Genomic DNA, 12,283 nt, shown 5'->3' with positions numbered 1-12,283 from the left:
CTTATATTACAGTATTACATATAGTATTAAGGATCTAATTCAGTTTAGTGAGAAAATTATAGTTGATGGTTCAAAAGTTGAGAATAAGTTTATCATTTTCAATTATACAGGGTGTCTACTATAAAAACCGCCAAACTTTAAGAGGTGATTATACAAGTCATTTGCAACAAAAAAGTCGTATAACATTTTTTCGAAAAGTTGTTAGTTCTTCTGGTATTTAACATTTTTTGATTTTATCAAATTTCTTTGTTTTTTTTTTTCATATAAACAAGAATATCTCCGTTATTCTTACCACCATATAAAATTTAGATATAATTTAGATATGATTTAGCCGCATTGGTGCTGCATTAAGGATTCACCATTCCACTGTACATAGAGTTCTTAAAAAAATAATTTGCATCCGTTTCATTTGAAAAAAGTCCAGGATTTATTGCCAGTGGATGGTGAGGTGAGGCTTCAATTCTGTAGGTGGTACTTGAATAAGTTGCAAGAGTGGGGAACAGATAACCATATATGACTTACAGAAAACCCTCATGCGACTGTTGTTTCACATTTTCAGCATGAGATAAGGGTCAACATATGAATAGGATTAATGAGAGGTCGCCTTTTCGGGCCTGTAATACTTCCTGATCGGCTCAATTCCAATGAGTTTTCAAATTTGTTAAATAGTGACCTTGTTGACTTTCTGGAAAAAATTCCCCTAGCCGCTAGACAGGAACTTTGGTTTCAAATGGACGAATGCCCAGCCCATAATGGCAGAGTTGTGCAAATATTCCTTAAATCAATGCTTTGGGGAGAAATGGATCGGAAGATACGGTCCGGTAAGATAGCCGCCCAGAAGCCTTGACCTTACGCCCCTTGACTTTTATGTCTGGGGCACATTAAAATCTAATGTTTATAGTATTAACATTAATACTCGAGACGAACTAATTAATCGAATTAGTGTGTGTTGCAATGAAATGCGACAAAAATGCGTTGAACTCGAACGGGTTGTTGATAGTGTCAGAAGAAGATGCATCAAATGTATTGAACAAGAGGGAAGATATTTTGAACAATTGTTATAATTTTAGCTTTGTTTAATGAAATTTTGATTTTTTAATTTTCGTCAATTAAGAAATATAAAATTTGAAAAATTTTTCAATAAATTTTTGTGGTTTTCTTTCTTTTGCCCATGATATTGCTGTGAAAACAAATAGCTATCACAAAACTAAGTAAGCATATTAAATGCAATAGTTTCTGCTGAAAGAAAATGTCCCTATTTACGTCATTTTAGAAAAACGACAACGAAGAAGATACCACTAATTTTGCACATTTCCCAAATGTTACATTTAACTTCTAATAACACCCGGTATAAAAAATTACTCAAAAACATAAATATACCCATCTTATAGCAAATTTAATTATCTTTCAGATGGTATATCTAAATTTTATGTGGTGGTAAGAATAACGGAGATATTCTTGTTTATATGAAAAAAAAACAAAGAAATTTGATAGATTCAAAAAATGTTAAATACCAGAAGAACTAACAACTTTTCGAAAAAATGTTATACGACTTTTTTGTTGCAAATGACTTGTTTAATCACCTCTTAAAGTTTGGCGGTTTTTATAGTAGACACCTTGTACAGGGTGTTTCAGAACTATAGGATCAAACTTCTGGGGGTTGTTCAGTGCAACAGAAGAATCCATTTGAGTATAGGAACCCATGTCCGGAAATGCGTCACTACGCCACTACGGCCCTAAGACGCGCTAAAATTTATAAAAAACATTAATTACCTAAATAGGATCTGCTGCATTTATTTTTACCTTTTGTACATGATACCATAACAGCAATTGTTTAAAATCAACGCTTATCAATGTCAATTCTCAATGTCATGTTTAAAAATTTTATAGCTTACAATTTTTAAACATTTATTGCTAATGGAAAGCTTTACTAATCAAGAATTGGCGGATATGCATTTAGCATACGGAGCAACAAACTGCAATGCACGAGCAGCATCGCGGTTGTATCATGAACGTTATCCCGAACGACAGCATCCTGGATACAAAAAGTTTATTGCGGTTCATCGGCGGCTCGCTGAGACAGGCATGTTTAAGACCAAGATGCATGATACTGGTGTTACTCGAACCGTAAGAACGGAATTTGAAGAAGAAGAGGTGCTTCAGCGAGTTGCCGATGAATCATCAAATAGCACATGTGACGTCGCTAAAAATATGAATACGAGTAACGCTTCTGTCTGGCGGGTACTACACGAGCAACAACTCCATCCTTGCCACTTTCAAGAAAGTTTAAGGTATGACTGTCGATTATCATCCTAGCCGATTATCATCCTAGAGTTCAATTTTCTCGATGGCTTCTGGATCACATCATTGCACAACCAAATTTTTTACGATATGTTTTGTGGACCGATGAAGCCTCTTTCACAAGAGACGGTATTTTTAATAGTAGGAATAGCCATGTTTGGGACGAAGAAAATCCCTATGCAATTTTTCCAAGAAAACATCAGAATCGTTGGTCTGTCAACGTATATGGCATTGTTGATGATTATTTAATTGGGCCATACCTTCTACAGGAACGGTTAACAGGACCTATTTATCTGCGTTTCTTGGAGGAAGTTCTCCCAGAACTCCTTGAAAATGTTCCACTAAACGTTAGACAGCAAATGTGGTTTCAGCATGATGGAGCGCCGGCTCACTTTGCTGTACAAGTACGTGAGTATTTGGCTCAGCGGTTTGGGCACCGTTGGATTGCCAGAGGTGGAGCAGTTTCTTGGCCTCCTGAGTCACCCGATTTATCGCTCGATTGACCGTCGCTCGATTTTTTCTTGTGGGGACATGTAAAGTTTTTAGTCTACGAAACTCCAGTAGAATCAGAGCTAGACTTAATTGGACGAATAACAGCAGCATTTGAAATCATTAAAAACGAGGATCAAATTTTTAGTGTAGTCCGCCGAAATCATGTGCGACGTTTAAATCGGTGTATTGAGGTTGGAGGAAGACATTTTGAACAATTGTTGTGACGGTATCATATACAAAAGGTAAAAATAAATGCATCAGATCCTATTTAGATAATTAATATTTTTTCTAAATTTAAACGCGTCTTAGGGCCGTAGTAGCGTAGTGACACATTTCCGGACATGGGTTCCTATATTCAAATGGATTCTACTGTTGCACTGAATAACCCCTAGAAGATCCCATAACATGAAACACCCTGTATAATTAAAATATGAAATATCTAGAAGATATGTGATGCATTTTTCACTAGCGATTAAACGCTAACCGTTGAATGAAGAAGTCACGAATTAAAAAACACAGTAAAAAACAATTATAAACAAAGTTAAAGACATCTTACTTGAAAATGGTATGGTGGTTAATTCTTATGCTGACGATACTGTGGGTGAAACTTGAGAAGAGGTGCGTGAAAAAACCAAAAATTGGCTCTTTCAAACTTACAGTAAATGTTGACAAAACCAACTACATAGCTTTCTCCCTAACAAATGCCAATCGTCCTAATTTTAATAGCATCCGGGTAAAAGGATTTGAGAATGAAATAAGGGGTGTACAATTTACTAAATATTTAGGAGTAATCATCAACCAGAACCTCGAATGAAAACAACATGTGTTAAGATTAACTAATAATATTAGAAAATTAATTCAGAAATTTTATATGATTAGGGAAATTCTAAACGAACAACTTTTAATATGTGTTTATAAAGCTCCTGTAGAGTCTTTACTGAGATTCTTATCTTAAGTTCTTACGAAAATGCATTAAAATCTCTAAAGACAATCCAAAATTATATTCTTAAAATTATTTGTTTATTTGTAGAAGGATAAAGTGTTTCCAACATACCTACTTTACAGTGAAAGAATATTGCCAATTCAATTTTTATATATTTTAAGTGTTTGTTCTTTTATATACGAAAACCCTGAAATAGGTGTACATGTTAGTCATTCTTACTCTACCAGGTTTAATGTTGAAGGAAACTTACAGATTTCCAACAGTACTTCGAACCTAAACCTTAGATCATTTCACTACCTTAGTGTAAAAATAGGGTAAAGCAAGGAGAGATGGCACAGCAGGAGAGATGGATCATTAGCATATTTTACATACTGTGGCAACAATGGCCAATTTGATAAAGTATACGCACCGACATTCGACATCCACAGTTTCTTAGTCCATGTGCTCCATGATTTATCGTTGTATTTAGTAGTTACAAGTGATCATTGTTTTCAAACAACCAAACAATTTGTTTGGTTGTTTCAGTTGAAACAATTAAACAAATTGTTTAAAAAAAAACAATTTTGCAAGGTGTATTTTGGTCACTGAACAAAGCATTTTCAGGTGAGTTTTAGCTGAATATTTTATAATGTAATCATCAAACGGGTTTTCTGGCGTAAACCTAACCTAAAAACAATAGTCCATAACGTTCCGTTTAATAGAAATAGTCTGGTCCATCTCTCCAATAATTTTAGGAAATTTGCGAGGAGAGATGGACTAATGTTTTAATGTTACAGAAAGATGCCTAACGAGTACACTCGAAAGAGAAACGTAGCAAGGGCTACTTGGAGCGCTGATGGTTTACATCTAGCTATAAATGCGGTAATCATCCAATGTAATGAGTTTAAATAAAGCAGCTAGGTCTTATAATATACCCAAAACCACATTAAGACGCATAATAGCTACGAATAACTTAGAGAAAACGGAACAGCTGGAGAAAAAGCTGTCCAAACATATTAAGAAACTACAAAAACACGGCTTTGCGCTTACAAGAACTGAGGTGACCATAACGGCGTTTAATCTTGTTGTTTTCGTTGCAGAATTACTTAGAGTTAGGCATAAATTTTAAGGCCGGTAAGAGGATTTTAAAAAATATTTATATCTAGCTACTGATATATTCAACTTCCAGGCAAAAGCTGGCAGAGAATCATCGCAGTCAATTTCTACGAAGAAATCCAGACATTAGCGTGCGCAAAACATCTTTGTAGCAAGGGTTATAGGATTGTCGAGAGAAACTATGCGTAAATACTTTGCATTACTGCAGACGGTTCTTACCAAAAATGGATTATTCAATAAACCTGGCCACATTTATAATACTGACAAGACTGGGCTCCAACTCAATACCAGAGCCGAACAAGTGCTTTCAGCAACGGGATCAAAAAGTGTACCATCCATTATCTCTGGTGAAAATGGCGAAACCATTAGTGTTATAGCTTGTTGCAATGCAGAAGGGGTGTATTTTCGCCCTTTTTGTATTTTCAAGGGAAAGAACAAACAAAATGAATGGGCAGAAGGAATGTCACCAGGATCTGAAATATGCATGTCTGAGAAGTCAGCCTACGTCAACTCAAAAATATTTCTTCAGTAGTTAACACAACATTTTTTTCCGGGAAAGCCACCAGGAAAAGTTTTAGTGCTGTTGGATGGGCACACTTCCCACGCTACAAACATCGATGCCTTAGAATTTTCGACAAAAAATGAAATAATTTTATTTGGTCTACCTCTGCACTGCACCCATTACCTTCCACCCCTTGGTCGAGCCTTTTTTAAGAGTCTCCAAGGATTCTATTATGAAACATGTCGACGCACAGTGATGGCCCATCCAAATAAAAAGCTGAACCGGCTGCAATTTGGTAAAATCCTGGGAGAATCTTGGGGCAAAGCCGCTACCGTGTGAATAACGCAGAATCGGCTTTCAAAGCAACAGGCATATCACCACTCAATTCAGAGATTATACCGGACTACTACTTAGTGCAGCAAATAATAGACCCGGTTCATCAGAATACTGTGGAACAGATTAAGCCAATGCCAGTTTTCTCCTCAACCCCAACCAGGATGCTCACAAATTCACCGCAATACTAACAACACAAAACCAGGTCCTCCAGCCAAGTCGAAAATAACGCCTGGAAAAACTCTTGACCAGGTGTCTCCAGTACCCAAATTTACGCCAGCTATGAGAAAGGTCCCAACCAATCTGGGAGGAGTTTTATCTTCACCGGCGTACATCAGAAATAGAAAAGGGGCAGAAGAAAAGAAGCGTAAAGTGCCAGAGTCAACCAGAAAGTCAAAGATACCAAAGAAGCCTAAACGGTTGAAAATTCGTGAAAAAAACACAGTATGCAATGAAGATTATCGACAAACGAAGAAGAAGGACAACTGGATCAAGTGCGTTCTCTGTTCAAGATGGCTGCACGATAGTGGCACGTCTTATAGCAACGTTTGTCAAAATTGTGGTCAGTGCTACAAAAAAAGTATGTAAAGTATGTTTTGTAAAACGTGTGCCGTCTCTCCTCGCTTTACCCTATACATTTTGCCGTTAACAGTAAGGATAACAGGAAACAGAAAAGCTTAATAAGAAATGTATCACTTTTATAGCTCATAATTTCGTTAATAAAGTTTTCAACATTATTCTGAATCGTTTTTTGTTTATTCAAAGTAATAAAACTTCTTTTTTTTTAAAATTCAATTGTCAAGCTAATTAAGTTTTATTATGAGTTTGAGCAAATGTTACGCACTCTATTTTATTGCAATATTTATCCAGTTTTTATCGTTAAACGTTTTCTAGGTACCTAATATAATTACAATAGTAAACATAACAATTTTTGTAAAATATAAATATGTTTGTAACAATTTAATTTTGGTAATACAGGGTCTCCCCTGTATTACCAAAACTTTTTTCAAATGGTCAAAAATGCTACAGTATATACAGGAACGAAAAAAAAAGTAGGTAGAAATAGGACATCGATGGTCGGCAGTGTCTCGTTTCCAAAATACAGGACGTTGAAATTAAAAAAAAAACGTTCTTTTTGGTGCAAAAAAATAAAATCCATATTCGGTTATTTATTTTATTTTTTTTTTTGCTATTTCCAGAAAATTTTATGATTTTATTTTTATTTCATTCAGATTATGAATTTTGTTGTTTACTACAAATCGAATACATCGAAAAATGATAAAGTTTTTATTTTGTCCTCCGGCAGAGTCACAGAAGATTTGCAGTTCTTCAACAACGTCTAAATAATTATCGATAAAATGGAGAAGAAAAGATGCAACTTCGTTTGATCCTTTTTAGCCTCTCCTTCATGATAGGTATAAAAAATAGATTGACCCGAAGGGAGGATATGTACATTAAAGGCGTACATAGACAATTGGCGTTTATAATACACGTCGTTAGTGGCAATTTTAGGAAATGAAATATTTTTTGCAAAATCAATGCAGATGGCTTCCTTTTTGTTGCTTTTTTTTCAGCTTTTTTGGCTTGCCTTTTCCTTGAATAAAACGCCTCAGCCTTTCTTTTATGCAACTCGGTCATAACGGTTAATTCTCTAATTTCATCAGTATCAGTCACACTTTTAAGCTTAATTTGAAGTTCATCACACGTTGCGCATGTGTGACTTCTAGGGTATCCAAAAGCAATATTGAATTCTTTATTAAAGATTGTTCTGTACGTTTCATACTAGCATTTAGATGCTTTTCCTTAAGGAGGTTAAACATCTTTTTGATTGTAAGTTCTTCTGGTAAATAGCTCTTTTTTTGTATCTTTTAGACTATAGTGGCTCTGACGACCCTTAAAACTTTTGATGTGGTCACATACCAAACCTTTTGTTAAGTCGTCCAGCTTCCTATGAGTTGCACTATGCTTTCCACGTCTGTCCTTAGGAGCTGCACCACTTCGTTTGAGGCTTTCCTTTATATAATTTATTTTATTTTTTGTAATCTCATAAGTGGAACAAAAAGCTTTGGCACACACCGGAATATCACCATCGCGAACTCGAACTCGATACGGATAACTTGCATCATGGAAACTGGCAGTATTTTCGTTTTGACGAGGTCTTCTATGCTGGACAGGTAAGACTGTAATTAAACCAGCTAAATAATAATTTTGCTCATCGTGAGAGCTCAGAGCATATGTTTCAATATTTCTGCTCTTTGCACCTCATTAAGTACCTCAAAGCACTTTAATCGTGAGCAATTACAAGGCTGTCCAGCTTCATGAGTGAATAACTTCAATATTTTAGAGACCTCTGACATCCGACCTTTTCTCTTTCTTTTTTTTGAAGGCATAATTTTGTTCTCAACGGATCCCTCCGAATCACTATTAGCCATAATGGTTTATTATTAATCACACAGACAAACAAGAAGTCACACTTTTGCGGTTACAATAATACTGGCCCGTTTTTTAAAAATGAATATTGTATCAGACGGTTTGTTTACATGACATCGCTGGTTTTTTCCCTGGACGTTTGGACTAAGCTGGATTTTATTCGGTACGCTATATTTTATATACTAATTTACGCAAGACTACGGTGGTTGTTTCCCGGTTTTAGTACTCTAAAATAAGCGTCTTCATTCGAAGAATTCAATGGCGCCTCTACCGAGATTTTCAATAAAAAGTGACATATCTGGTTTTTTCCCTGTACCCTTCATTTAATCCTCGCAATAGCCACGAGTGGAGCTATTGCGAGGCTATCAAAACCCCAATGCTAAACACATTAGAGAGTATCAGCAGAAATTTCACATTAATGTTTGGGCAGGTATTCTTGGCGACAATTTATCTGCGCAACACCTGTAACCGACAGAGAAGACCTAGTTGCTAGAGTTGTGATGGCTTCGGATTTTCTGAGAAATGATCCAGGGATCTTTGCTCGCGTCCATCTTGAGTCAACAGGTGGAGAAAATACGTGGAAATGCATGGAGGACACTTTGAGCATTTGGTTTTAATTGTTTATTGTTTAAATTGTTTTTTTTTATTGTTTATCGTTTAATTAAATTATTTATTTTTTATTGTAATGATATTAAACTTTTCGTTGTGACAAAAAAGTTTTGAAGGATTCTTGTATGGATTTTATTTTTTTGCACGAAAACAGTGCGTCCGAGCGCAAAAATGCAAAGGCTGTGTTTTGTACAAAATAAGCAAAACATTCAGGAAAAAAAATCATCAAAAAAGCAGTGGCATATCTGTTTTTTATAAAAAAATTAATTTATTTTAATTAGTATATGTGCTGCAAGTCCGACCCTGGACAAGTCAAATTACCTGCAATAGCTCAAAAAGTTGCCGCGCCACCTATCATTTAAAACCTAAAAATTTCATTCAAATCGCTACAAGCGTTTTTAATACAGAGGAAAAAATTGATTTATTTTGCAAATTTCAACTCAATGCTACAAACACTACATGTGTACAAATGTTTGAAAAATTCCAAAACTCAGGAGATATTTCCCAAGACCAGTGACGAACGTGTATGTAGCACTGGAAGGCGGCCATTTTGTGTTGATAAGGATGGTTGAAATGGTAAGATATTCCAACCAATAGCTTTTTGACACACATTATACAATCATTTATTTTATTTAAGAAATCCAAATAAAGTTTTTTAATCGGCAAAATTAGATTTAAAGATTATTAGTTGATTAGTTTTAATTAAAAAAATAACTAAAATGCTTGTAAAAAAATACTGTCTATAAGTCCCATACTGTCTATGAGATTGGAGATATACTGTTGAGGAATATTGTGCTATTCCAGACCTAGGTGGGTTTCTGCGTGTTGCCACTGCTCTGGAAAGCGTGTTCTATGGAATTGATTTCTGACGATAGTGCGGGCCAGTCCAAATTATTGATGCCTTCCGATTCCAGATACTCATTTGTAGCTCTGTAGCTCTGGTATGGTGAGGGGCGTTATCATCCATAAAAACGAAAGCCTCACCAACAGCTCCTCGCCATAGTCTGACGTAAAGGCCTACAAACTCTTTTATATATCTGTCACCAGTCATCGTGCCTTAAATATAAATTAATTCTGGGCGGTTTAAAGTAACCTAATATATGTTAACTTATTGAAGTAAAACTATTAATTTAGTACAAAAATAACGACAGTTTTCTCACAAAAACTATTCATTTAAACCCCGCAGCAGTCTAAAAACAAGTGTCCGCCTTTGCATTCGAGTACCTGGCTCACCCCTCGTAAATACCCCTGATAAAAATACCAGTTTTGGGTCGCTTTCATTCATGCCTGGTTCTTATCGTTGTGCCGACGATAACATTCGGCCCTTCCTGGCAGAATGTTATCGAAGATAGAGTGTCCACACTCTTCTCCTTATCCCTAGAAAGAGACAAATGCGTCATGCGTCAGAGATTTGAAATAACGGCGACAATTAAGATTTGAGGTGTCTTATTTGTAGGTATATCTTCGATGCAGCAATTCCGCTTGGTGTTGAGATTCCATCTAATCAAGGTTTAAAATGAAATAAATGAAAATAACAAAAGGGGTAAAAGTAAGGGGTTTAATTCAAAATCAGGGAACAAAATAATACATAAAAATTATTGAATAATAGTAACTGCAGTTTGTTAACGCTTTAAACCTTATGGGCCCACGCTAGATTCTTGGAACGCAGTACCATCTGGAATAATACCAGGTCTTACAACCCTATTCCAGTATCCAGGCCAGGCCATCCCTCATCTAGCACTTGGAAATATGAGTTTACCCAGACGCAGTATCAGTTATATTTGACCAGGCCGTCCACTCATAGTTCCAGTACTTAACCTAAGGTCACCTTAGTAACCTTACTGTTTACTCAAATTGGATCCATGGCTTGATATTGTCGATGCCAGCCACGCTCAGGTACGGAGTACGTGACCTAGTCATTCCCGGTATATCCCTTATTTCATACCGGTCACAGCCCAAGACTTTGGAAACCCTTAAGGGACCCCTCCATTTTGGCTTCAACTTTTGACTGGCGCCTGTTGCCGGATGAGACGTGATTTTCAATAAAACCAAGTCTTCCTTCTGAAATATTTTCGGTGAACACCGCTTCGAATGAAACTGCTCCTTTTGGCGAGCTGATATACAGGATAATTTTCACGCACTTTTTGACGTAGCTCAGACACATCTATTTCGTCCTTGATTGGCTACCCTCCAGCTGAGAACTCTGTGAACTTGTAGATCGCTAAAGGAGGGGTGGAACTCCTGCCTTGGTCAATCATTCCATGTCGCCGTCGTTTGTTTTCATGCACATCGCGAAAACCACTTCGCGAGCGGCTACGAGCACTAGGTACCGATCGATCCCTCTGCCTATCACTTATATTCCGATGACGATGCATTATTGCTATTGTTTGGTTTCAGTATAACACTTTTACACGAAAAGGCACTCAGTTTCTATTCCACTTCTGATGTTAACTTATTGAAGTAAAACTACTAACTTAGAACAAAACACGAATTTAATCTTTACTATCAAAAGCAAAACAACAAATTTAGTACAAAAATAACGACAGTTTTCTCACAAAAACTATTCATTTAAACCCCGCAGCAGTCTAAAAACAAGTGTCCGCCTTTGCATTCGAGTACCTGGCTCACCCCTCGTAAATACCCCTGATAAAAATACCAGGTTTGGGTCGCTTTCATTCATGCCTGGTTCTTATCGTTGTGCCGACGATAACATATATGTACTTCCTCCTGCAAAAGGTGTTACGGAGTGTGCATGAGCAAGCTGGGCAACTCTTGTAAGCTCCCTACATATTCGTAACCTATGACTATCCTGCATTCAACAAATTTTTGTTTTGTCAGAAAAAACACCGAGTTCCAAAATTCTGCAAAGCCATGTGCTCTTGTGCCCACTGTAGTCGACGAACTTTGTGCTCAGGTTATAGTCGGGATACTTCTAATGGTCGGCGACACCTCTTGCCAGTATTCGCCTCCGTAATGTAGAGACCGATACTTAAACTCCCAAAGCATCTCGCATATCTCTGGAATGCTAGTATTACCCTAGTTGGGTTTCTTCGAATGGTTAAGTGAGTATAAGGGGTTTGTTGTTGATTAGTTAGATGCCTTCTACCGCTTCTCGGTCTACCATGAAGAGGAATATTCTAGAGATAACGATTCCAAGTGCGAGACACATTATTTTACCAAAACCCAACTCAATCGAACTCTTGAGAGTGGTCTTCTTTAGTAAAGTAAAGCCACTATTCTTGCACAAATACTTGTCGAGGCGTTCTTTTCACGCGAACTCGTAAAATGTCTGTAAACTGTTTTGATCCTGAATGGAACAAAAAGCAGAACTTACAAGCAAACAATTGTTATCATTTTTATCGCGAAACAAATATGCGACGAATACGAAAGATAAATATTGATAAGTAAGTTGAAGAAGTAGTCTAGTCTTGCAGCGGAGTTAATAGATCAATGTGTAATTAAAAGTCTTTTGGTCATCTTCCACTAAATTTATTTAAAGAACTATTAATTCAACATGTTTCGGACATGGCCCTCATCGGGGATAACAAATTAAGGGGTTCTGTCAATTCATCTTATAG

The 12,283-nt window shown here is 36.5% G+C and overlaps 1 long non-coding RNA gene across 2 annotated transcripts; it reads left to right on the top strand.

Moving 5' to 3' along the window:
- The first annotated feature begins 1,665 nt into the window (after positions 1-1,665).
- Positions 1,666-6,448, top strand: LOC126745500 (uncharacterized). 2 transcript variants are annotated; one of them, XR_007663577.1, is made up of 3 exons: positions 1,666-2,705; positions 2,939-4,849; positions 4,905-6,448. It is a non-coding gene; the product is annotated as an uncharacterized LOC126745500 (long non-coding RNA). The 2 variants fall into 2 exon arrangements; XR_007663576.1 differs by having other exon boundaries at positions 1,667-3,035; positions 3,103-4,849.
- The last annotated feature ends 5,835 nt before the right edge of the window (positions 6,449-12,283 follow it).

Source organism: Anthonomus grandis, chromosome 16 (genome assembly GCF_022605725.1).
Source record: "Anthonomus grandis grandis chromosome 16, icAntGran1.3, whole genome shotgun sequence".
Taxonomy (NCBI): Eukaryota; Metazoa; Arthropoda; class Insecta; order Coleoptera; family Curculionidae; genus Anthonomus; species Anthonomus grandis.
This window is presented reverse-complemented; position numbering and strand designations above follow the sequence as displayed.